At 43.9% G+C, this 10,976-nt stretch overlaps 1 protein-coding gene across 2 annotated transcripts in view; it reads left to right on the top strand.

Moving 5' to 3' along the window:
• Nucleotides 1–9: 9 nt before the first annotated feature.
• TECPR2 (tectonin beta-propeller repeat containing 2) overlaps nt 10–10,976 on the top strand; it is a 98,935-nt gene continuing 87,968 nt past the window's right edge. For both annotated transcript variants that reach the window (XM_032839690.1, XM_032839691.1), the window contains exon 1: nt 10–111. The gene's annotated coding sequence lies outside the window, so the exon portion shown is untranslated. The remainder of the gene's footprint in view (nt 112–10,976) is intronic.

The following is a 10,976-nucleotide window of genomic DNA, read 5'->3' as shown; positions in this document are numbered from 1 at the left end:
CTGGCCCCGTTGCCCGGGGAACGGGCTCCCGGCAGCCCCCGCGGCCCGGAGTCCGTCCCCGCCTCCTCCCGCCGGGCCGGGCCAGCGAGTCCTGAGGGGCCGCCGCGGGAGGTGAGTCCGGCGACGCCGCTGTTGGCCCCGCTGCCCCCGCCGTCCAGCCCGCGCCCCTTCCTCCGTCTCTCCGCCGCTGCTCACGCCTCCCCCAGGCCGCGCTTCCCTGGCCTCGGCGCCTCAGGGTCGCACGACCCGTCTCGCCCCCGTTCCCACCCCCGCGGCGCCCGAGCCGGGTGGCCGAGCCCGAATGCCACAGCACTGGAGGCGTCCGGCAAAAGCCAGCGGTCCGCGGAGGGCGGCGGCTGTCGTCCACGCGTCGTCGGCCCTGCTGCCCCGCCGACACCATCCCCGGGCCCTCGCTCCTCCCACTCGGCGCCTTCCCTCGCGTCTGCCGCACCCTGGTCCCTCATCCCTCGGCCGTCATCCCTCATCCCTCTGCTCTCGTCCCTCGAGCCCCGTCCCCCTGCCTGCCGGCCCGAGGCTCCCACCGCCGGCGTCTCATGATTGACTTTGCGTTCAGTCCCCCGACCCTGCCAGTCCGGTCCCCTCCGCCGCGCACTGTCGCTGCTGGCTCAGACCTTGGCATGTACCCAGTAGGTGCTCAGGAGGTGGTCGTTAACTGGGTAAACGAAGGACCCCTCGTCAGCGCTACGTTGGGGGTGGGAGGCAGAGTAGGTGCTGAGGCTTCAAAAATGGGGTACCCTGGGGGCGCCTGGGTGGCTCAGTGGGTTGAAGCCTCTGCCTTCGGCTCAGGTCATGATCTCAGGGTCCTGGGATCGAGCCCCACATCGGGCTTTCTGCTAAGCAGGGAACCTGCTTCCTCCTCTCTCTCCTGCCTGCATCTCTGCCTGCTTGTGATCTCTGTGTGTCAGATAAATAATAAAATCTTAAAAAAAAAAAAAAAAGAATGGGGTACCCTGGAATCAGACCCGCATTCAGGTCACAGCACTTGCCCCTTCCTAGCTGTGCGCTCGGGGCAAGTGGTACCACCTAGGTGCGCTGCTGTTTCATCGTCAGTAGAGGATGATAACGGTTTCTACCCCTGTGTTGGTGGGAGGATCAAATGGGTCAGTGCCTGTAAAGTGCTGAGGAGCACAGCGCCTGGCACCTGATACAGTTCAGTAAGGCGCAGCCCCCACTGCAGTTACCCACATGCCCTACTTCTACTTCTCTTCCCCGCTCTTTGTTCTTCCTCACTTTCTTGCTGAGACTCAGGAATCTTACTCTGTTCTGTCCCTTCTGTTCCATCTGTTGGCAGAATGTGGGGGTCCCAGCCTGGGCCCACACTTGCTTTATCCGCTGGGGTGATGAGTTGCACTTGGGGTTGCCTCCCTTCTGGTAAACCCAGCATGAGCAGAATCTGGGAGTAAAGCCCCTCTATCTTATGTAGTCACCATTGTCTCCTGGTCTCCTAAGCTTTTTGCACTCTTCCACACCCAGCAAAGTGCACCTTGATAAGCTTCTGACCTTGTGGGTTTTTGGATAGCCCAGCTTACATCCCATGTTTGTTCATTCACCAGGTATTGTTTGAGGTTGTTGTATGTCAGCAACGTACGAGGTTCTAGGGATGCTCTAGCCCCAGTCCCTGCCCTCAGGGAGCTTTCTAACCTGAGAACCAGCCCGTGCAGGTATAGGGGTTGCTTTACCTTAGTTTTCAGGACTGGCTTTGAAACTGTGGTGGGGAAGATGGGATAAGGATAATCTTCCTGAGGGGTGACCCGTAAGTAGCTTTCTTAGGTTTAAGTTATTTTGTAGCAATCTTGTCTTTTTCAATAGAATATGGGCCTCTACTGGATTTGTTTTCCAGTCCTCTCCTAGAAAGATAACACTTCCGAGTCTGAGGAAGTAAATTTTATATTAGCTTTTGTATAGTTTGGACAGGATGGCTACTGGAACTGGGGAGAAAAAGGAAGGAAACAGCATCAGGAAGAGCGCTGTTGATTGAGCTTGGAAACATGAAGGGAAGATCAGGTAACAGTTATACATATAATGAAAACAAGCTTTGGTTCAAGCATGGAGAGATTTCTAGATATCACAAAGCACAAGGAGCTTGGTAGAATCGGGAGGGAGTAGTTAACAGTTCCGCGAACTGCTGAGGTAGAAGTGAGCAATTGTTCAAAGTGTGTGTTCAGTTGAAACGAATGGGCCTGGGCTTAAGAGACTAGTGAACTTTTGCAAAATGGTTGCTGCTACTGAGGTAGCATGGTCTTGTATTCTGGGTTGTCATCCTTGGGGAATCCTGGCATAGTGTTTTGAGAGCTCAATTGAACAAGCAGTGGTTGAGGGCTCATTGTACCAGACACTGGTGGTCTTTGGAAGCTCCGCAGAGCATACAGACGAGAAGGCCATAGGTGAAGACTACCAAGAGTCCATTAGAGAAGCTGGAAAACAAACGATGGGCTGCTGTGTGGTAATGAGGCGCAGAATGTTCTCTGAGAGCTGAGAAAGACCAACTAAGTGTCAGAGGCAGTCTGCGAAGGTCTCCTAGGGGAGAACTAGCTTACAGTGTGTGTGTTGGAGGGAGCGGGAAAGGAGGAGGGGGGGGTCTTTGCAAAGACCTACAGGTCATGGCGTGTTCAGGGACTGTGGCAGGAAGCCCTTTGCAGCTGCATTGTGGAGCGTGTGGAAGGAAGAGTGGCCTGGCATCAAGCTAGACACAGACCATTCGTTTTTCTAAAGCTTTATTTATTTGAGAAGAGAGAGTGCGGGGGAGGGGCAGAGGAGAGAGTCGCAAGTAGACACCACAGTGAGCCCAGACTCTAGATCATGACCTGAGCTGCAGTCAAGAGTCGGATACTTAACTGACCACCACCCAGGTGCCCCCAGACCATTTTTTTAAAATGTTCTCCTCCCATGCTTTCGTCTGGCTAGCCAGTGACAGATATGGCAGCAGGGAAATAACAAAATTTAATCTGGAAGGTAAATGACTGCTTCAGTCTCATTACGCTCAGCTGTGAAATTTTAACACTTGCAAGAATGATAGATGTTGTGGCGAGACTTTAAGAATAGACTATACAACAGGGACATTATTGTCTTCCTAGAGACTTGGGAAACAGTTCTTAAACCATTTGAGTTGTAGAGTGTTTGGGAAGCTCATGGTTCCTGTAGTACTAAGTGAATGATTTAGACTATGTATAGATGGCCTTGCTCCGGTTTTAAAAAACTGCCCACCGAGGTGGCATTAGGGTGCTGTCAGTTAGCATGAAGATCCGCTGACCCCCTTGCAGGTGTAGGGGGTTGATGGTAGGTACCCCTGGGGGAGGGAAGCATCCTGTCTAGAAGATGAATGTTGCAGAGTGGTGTCTTGTCTTTTTAATAGAAATATTTGTGACCAAGGAAGCACTATTGATTTTAAAGATTGGATGGGGAATATTCTTTTGCAGTAAGACCTGAAGTTAATATTGTATTATTCATTCAGCAAGTCTTTATTGAGTATCTACTCTGTGCCAAAGATATTGTTAGGTTATTAGGGTTTACATTTGTTGCTTATATTTTCAGGAGTGATGATCATTAACCTGCTTAGCAAATAAAGGGACTAAAGCTTGTGATGAGAGTATGAAGGATGTACACATGGTGACATGACAGAGAGGAGGGGCCGAAGGACTGCACGCTATGCTCAGGGAGGCCCTTTGTGAAGCCAGGTTTGTGAGTGAGAGGAAAGATCACTGGAGTAAAGGGAATAGAGGCCTGAGTAGGAAGAGAGTGGGTCAGTGCCGCAGGAACTTGGCAGACAGGTTGGGAGGGACAGGTATGTGAGGGACGGAGCCAGGAAGGCTGGCCACACAGAGCCTTATGTAGGCCACTGAAAGGCACTGGTTTTTCTGGGAGCACTGGGGAACCCCTGAGGAATTTTGAATCAGATGGTAGTATGAGACCTACCCGTTTCTCTTTTGAAGAACTCTTGTTTAAAAAAAAAAGACTTCCTTCAAAGCAGTTTTAGGTTCACAGGAAAGTTGAAGAAAAGATGCGGATTTCTCATATATCCCTGCACATGCTCGGTCTCCCCCAGTATCAACATTAGAACATTTGTTACAATTGACGAACCTACACTGACACATCATAATCAACCAGAGTCTGTCATTTACTTATGGGCTAACTTTTGGTGGCGCACATCCTGTGGGTTTGGATGAATGTATAATGACGTGTGTCTGTCATTATGGTATCAGTATTTTCGCTGCCCTAAAAGTCTGTGCTTTTTAAATTTAGTTTATCCATCCCTTCCCCTCCCTGCACAGCTCCTGACAGCCATTGATCTACTGCTTCCATAGTTTTGCCTTCTCCAGAATGCTGCATAATTGGAATAATACAGGATGTAGCCTTTTCAGATTGGCTTCTTTCACTTAGTAATATGCATTTAAGGTTCCTCTCTCTCTTTTCATGGCTTATAGCCCATGTCTTTTTAATACTGAGTGATAGTCCATCGTCTGAATATACCATCGTTTATTTATACATTCACCTACTAAAGGATATCTTAGTTGCTTACAAGTTTTAACAATTATGAATAAAGCTGGTATAAATATCTGGGTGAAGGTTTGTATATGAACATAAGTTTGCAGCTCTTTTGGATAAATACCAAGGAATGTAATTGCTGGATGATATAATAAGATTATATTTAGATTAGTTTTTTTTTTTTTTTTAAGTAGGTTCAATGCCCAGTATGGGGCTCAGACTCATGACCCCAAGATCAAGAGTTGCATGCTCTACAGACTGTGTCAGCTAGACACCCCAGATTGTTTAGTTTGTAAAAACAAAACAAAACAAAAACATTTTCCAAAGTAACTGTAGCATTTCACATACCCACCAGCAACGAATGAGAGTCCCAGTTGCACCACATCCTCACCAGCATTTGGTGTTATCAGTGTTGGGGATTTTGGCTGTTCTAATAGGCATGTACCTCATTTTCATTTTCATTTCCCTGATGACACATGGTGTAGAACACCTTTTCATATGCTTGTTTGCCATCTGTATATCTTCTCTGGTGATGTGTCTGTTAGGTCTTTGGCCCATTTTTAAATTGGGTTGTTTCTTACTGTTGAGTTTTAAGAGTTCTTTGTATATTGTAGGTAGCAGCCCTTTGTCAGATGAGTCTTTTGCAAATATTTTCTCCCAGCCTGGCTTGTCTTCTCATTCCCTTGAGATTGTCTTTTGCAGAGCTTTTTAGTTTTAATGAAGTCTAGCTTATCGATTATTTCTTTCATGGATCATGCCTTTGGTGTTGCATCTAAAATGTCATCATCATACTCAAAGTCATCCATGTCTTCTCTTGTGTATTTTTTAAAGATTTCATTTATTTATTTGAGAGAGAGAACAAGCAAGAGAGCACAAACAGGGGGAGCAGCAGGGAAAGGGAGAAGCAGGCTCCCCGTTGAGCAGGGAGCCGGACATGGGACTCAATCCCAGGACCCCAGGATCACTACTGAAGTCAAACATTTAACCAACTGAGCCACCCAGACCCCTCTCCTATGTTTTCTTGTAGGAGTTTTATAGTTTTGTTCTTTACATTTAAGCCTGTGATCCATTTTGAGTTAATTTTTGTGAAGGGTATAAGTTTTGTGTCTAGAATCTTTTTTTTTTTTTTTTTTTTTTTTTTTTTTTTTTTTTTTTTTTTTGGTATGTGGATGTCTAGTTGTTTCGGTACCATTTGCTGAAAAGACTGTCTCTACTCCATTTATTGCCTTTGCTGCTTTGTCAAGAATCAGTTAACTATTTTTGCCAGTCTATTTCTGGGCTCTCTCGTTTGTTCTGTTGGTGTATTTGTTCTTTTGCCAATACCACACTATCTTGATTACTATAGCTTTATAGTATGTTTGGCAGTCAGGTAGTATCAGTCTTTTAGCTTTGTTCTTCCCCTTCTACTGTGTTATTTATTCTGGTTCTTTGCCTCTCTATATAAATTTCAAAATAGTTTTGTTGATACCACAAAATAATTTGCCTGAGATTTTGATTGGGATTGCATCAGATCTGTAGAGCAAATTGGGAAGAATTCACATATGGACAATATTGAATCTTCCTGTCCATGAGCATGGGATATCTTTCCATTTATTTAGTTCTCTGATTTTGTTCATGGGAGTTTTATAGTTTTCCTCATATTGATCTTATAGATATTAAGTTAGATTTATATTTAAGTATTTCAATTTGGGCAGTGCTAATGTAAATAGAATTGTGTTGTGTTTTTTTTTTAAGATTTTATTTATTTATTTGACAGAGAGAGATCACAAGTAGACAGAGAGGCAGGCAGAGAGAGAGAGAGAGAGAGAGAGAGAAGCAGGCTCCCTGCTGAGCAGAGAGCCCGATGTGGGACTCGATCCCAGGACCCTGAGATCATGACCTGAGCCGAAGGCAGCGGCTTAACCCACTGAGCCACCCAGGCGCCCCCTAGAATTGTGTTTTTAATTTCAAATTCCATTTGTCATAACTGGTATATAGGGAAGCAGTTCGCTTTTGTATGTTAAGTTGTATTATAACCTTGATACAATTGCTTATTAGTGTCAGGAGTTTTTTGTTGATTCTTCAAGACTTTCTACATAGATGATCATGTCATCTGCAAGCAAAGAGAGTTTTATTTCTTCCTTCCTAAACTGTATACTTTTTATTTCTTTTTCTTGTCTTATTGCATTAGCTGGAACTTCCAGTATAATGTTGAAAAGGAGTGGTGACATGAGTCTTTCCCTTGTACCTGATCTTCGTGGGGAAGCTTTGAGTATCTTATCATTAAGAATGATGTTAACTTTTGCTTTTTATAGATATTCCTTGTCAGCTTGAGGAAATTCCTCTCTATTCCTAGTTTACAGAAGTTTTTAGGATGAATGGGTGTTGGACAGCTGTTTCTTCTCCTTTTCTTCCCTTTTATTTAAAAGATATAGTTTACATACCATATAATTTACCCAATTAAAGTGTACAATTCAGTGGTTTTTAGTATATCACAAAGATATGAAACCACTACAATCAATTTTTTTAATTTTAAATATTTTTTATAATTTTTAATTTTCCAATGAACATATATGTATTATTAGCCCCAGAAGTACAGGTCTGTGAATCGCCAAGTTTACGCACTTCATAGCACTCACCATAGCACATAACTTTCCCAGTGTCCAAAAAGAACTTTGTCATTACTCTCAAAAGAAACCCCGTACCATTAAGCAGTCACCCCCACTCCCATCCTAGGCAGTCACTGATTAATTTTTTGTTTGTATAGGTTTGATTATTCTGAGCATTTCATATAAATGGAATCAAAATGTGGTTTTGTGTGTCTGTCTGTCTTTCACTTTAGCACCATGTTTTCAAAGTTCATCATGTTGTAGCATGTATCAGAACTTCACTCCTTTAATTCATATTCCATTATATGGATATACTGTTATTTCGATGGACAATTGGTATTTTTAAACATTTTTACTTTTTTTTTTTAAGATTTTATTTATTTGACAGAGATCACAAGTAGGCAGAGAGGCAGGCAGAGAGAGAGGGGGAAGCAGACTCCTCGCTGAGCAGAGAGCCCAATGGGGGGCTTGATCCCAGGACCCTGAGACCATGACCTGAGGTGAAGGCAGAGGCTTAACCCACTGAGCCACCCAGGCGTCCCTAAATATTTTTACTTTTAATATTATTACCTTCATAATATTTTTGTGTAGACGTAAGTCTGTATGTGTTATTGTGTATGTATTGCTGGGTTATGTGGTAACTCTGCTTTAACTGCTAGACTTTTTCATAGTGGCTGCCTTCTCATTTTATTTTCTACCGGCAATGTATGAGGATTTCAGTTTCTTTATGTTCTTGCTAAAATATATTATGTCTTTTTTTTATTATTATAGCTATATTAGTATTTAAAGTGATAGCTCATTGTCCTTTTGTTTTGCATCTCCCTGATGATTAATGATGGTGAGCATCTTTACTGTGCTTATTGGCCATTTTTATGTCTTCTTTGGAGAAATGTGTACTCAGATCCTTTGCCCACTTAAGAATTGTTTCTTTACTATTGAGGTTTAAGAGTTTTTTTAATATATTCTGGGTACAAATGCATTATCAGTTATGTGATTAACATATATTTATCCCAGTTCTGTGAGTTGTCTTTTCAGTGTGTTGGTAGTGGTTTGTTTTTTTTTTAGGATCACAGAAGGTTTTAATTTTGATGAAGTCACAGAGTTCATTCTGACTGCTTTATAAGAGCACAGGTCCTAAAGGTCAGGTGTGGAAGCGGGAGAGCCGTCATTAGAAGAATGCTATGGAGGTTCAGGTGAGATGTGTGATGGCTTCGTCTTGGATGTGGCCACAGAGATGGTGAGAAAGGGACAGGTGTGACACAGGTTAGGAAATAGAGTGAATGGAATGACGTGAGGACTTGTAGGAGTGAAGGAGAGGGAGAAGGAGAAGTCAGGGCTGAACGCAAGGATTTCAGCTTGAAAAACTGATTCAGAATTTGATTATACAGCCCATTATCTGCCACAGAGTTGTGATCATTTTTAATCTCTGCTGGGACCTGGTAAGTGCGGGAGGGATCCTTATACATTTTTGAAGCTGATAGAATTATTATTGATTGTGCCAAAGAGATGATCCCAGGGACTCTGACCTTCTGTATTATCCGTTAGTACCTACTAAGCCGCCACAAATAAACATGCAGTCCAAGTTAGAAGAGCGCGTCTGCTCTGCAGCTGAGTTTCAGGGTGAATCCTCTGGCCTCTTCGAACCAGACCGCAGTCTCAAATACCCTCTGCAGAGATTCTGGAGCTGTCAGTGCATAGTCTCACATCAAGTGAATTAATTTTTAAAATATAAATGTCATATTTTGACAAAGCTACTTTGTGGAAAATGCCTTTTAAAGGAGGAAAATTGTGACAGCTGACATTTGTGAACTGCTTAGTATTTCCACTTGCTTCCTAGGAGGCCTTGCCGGCTAAAGTAGAAAGTAAAACATTTTAGTTGGGAAATTTTTGGTTTATGTATACAGTGTGTCCTCTGCAGTTTTTCTATAGAGTCTTTAAAAATCACGTCCTATGGGAACATTTAATGACAGGGCAAGTGCTTGTGATTTATTAAGTGCGTGCCTGCATGTCTGTAGCCATCTGTATACATAGCGCATCTCTGTGTAGGGGGTTATGAGTGGCATTTATTTAGTTCCTTGTAATTTTCCATATTCCAATTTTTTGACGGTAAACATTTATGACTGTTATAAAAGATTTCATTTCAAAAACAATATATAAATTATGCAAACTTATCAGTGTGTTTGCATGCACAGACTCATTGAGGTAACAAAGCCTTTTCTGCTCCTATTCTGCTCTGATACTTGAAGATGAAAAGAAGATTGTTGAAATGGGAGCAGTTTCCTCATCTCAGAAATGGAGGTAACAGTGGTCCTGACCTCCTAGGATATTTTTTGAGGATGTCACGAGTTAGTGTGCTAAGGATCGTTGCTGTGATGTAACATCAGTAGCTATTTACCGTTATTGCTGCTGCTGTTGGTGTTTTGGAGTTAGTGTCCCATGTCCTTGAATGACCTACCTCCTTTCCCACAGTGTCTGTCAGCAACTGTTCTCACTTGAGTTTGCCTAAGAGCCATTTCATTTCCATTTGATTTCTGCATCATGTGAACCTTGCCCACCTTTCTGGAATACTTGCATAGCCAAAGATTGGTCTTGCTCTTAAAAAGTTCTAAGTTTAGGGGCACCTGGGTGGCTCAGTGGGTTAAAGCCTCTGCCTTCAGCTCAGGTCATGATCCCAGGTCCGGGATCGAGCCCCGCATCGGGCTTTCTGCTCAGTAGGGAGCCTGCTTCTCCCTCTCTCTCTGCCTGCCTTTCTGCCTACTTGTGATCTCTGTCTGTCAAATAAATAAATAAAACATTAAAAAAAAAAGTTCTGAGTTTACAGTCTGTGCTGCTGTATGAGCAGAACCAACATTCTCATCCAGGTGCCTGTTGCACTGGGCACTTAAAGCTATGGGAGCTTGGGCACATTTCTGAACCTCCCAGAGCTTCAGTCTCTGCTACAAAAGGGTGTATTAAGTAAGTTTTCTTAAACATCACAGAGGGATATGATTCTTATTGTTACCTTTAGGAGGGCTCTCATAAATTACCCTGCTTGCTTCACTGTATTGACTGTTGTGATTATCAAACAGAACAGGAGTCTGAGAATGCTTGGAACACGGGATATGCCATACACATCCAGGGGTTATTATTCCAGCATTGAATTGGGGCCGTAGTGGTGAAAAGATATTTTGCTGGTCTTCCATTCTTGTCACTCATTCCTTCCTTGCAAATTATCCTTTTATATAAGTCATTCAGCTATTCAGTAAATACTTAATAAGAGCCTCTGTTATGCCTGATCCTTTTCTAGGTGCTAGGGGCTATAGGGTGAGTGAAGCAGATGTGGTCCTATTCCTGTGGGCCTTACTGACCAGTGATGGTAGAGGGGGTCAGGCAGAGATGGCCAGTCAACAGCAAAGAAAAAGGATATGTGAGAAGACAAAGCAGGGAGAGGCTAATAGAGAGTACTCGGTGGTGGTAGGAAGCCCACTTTAGGGGTTGGGCAGGTGGGATCTTGTGGAGAAGAGGACATTTTAGCAGAGACCTACAGGCCGAGAAGAAGCAAAATCTGAGTCACATCTGGAGAAAGAGCATTCCAGTAGAAGGAACAGCCAATGCAAGGGCTCCTGGGTGAAAATGAATTGGGTGGGAGTTTCATTATAAGAGAACTTGGAAGTTGGTTGGTCGACTCTATAGGAATAGAAAACCCACAGTTCCAAATCCAGCATCCCAACAAGTTTTTACTAGAGGGGCTTAGTCTCCATGGAACTGAAGGAGTGAAATACACCTCTGGCTCGAATCAGGGACAAGACACCCATCTATAGCTGCTGCTTGTCTGTCGGAACTGTGACTCTGGGATCGGAAGGGCCCAGGATTTGGAGGGAGAAGACCTAGATTCAGGTCTTGGCT

The sequence above is a fragment of the Lontra canadensis genome, unplaced genomic scaffold (genome assembly GCF_010015895.1).
Source record: "Lontra canadensis isolate GAN:19392208 unplaced genomic scaffold, GSC_riverotter_1.0 scaffold108, whole genome shotgun sequence".
Classification (NCBI taxonomy): Eukaryota; Metazoa; Chordata; class Mammalia; order Carnivora; family Mustelidae; genus Lontra; species Lontra canadensis.
Note: the sequence above shows the minus strand (reverse complement) of the source record. Positions and strands in the feature narration are given on the sequence as shown.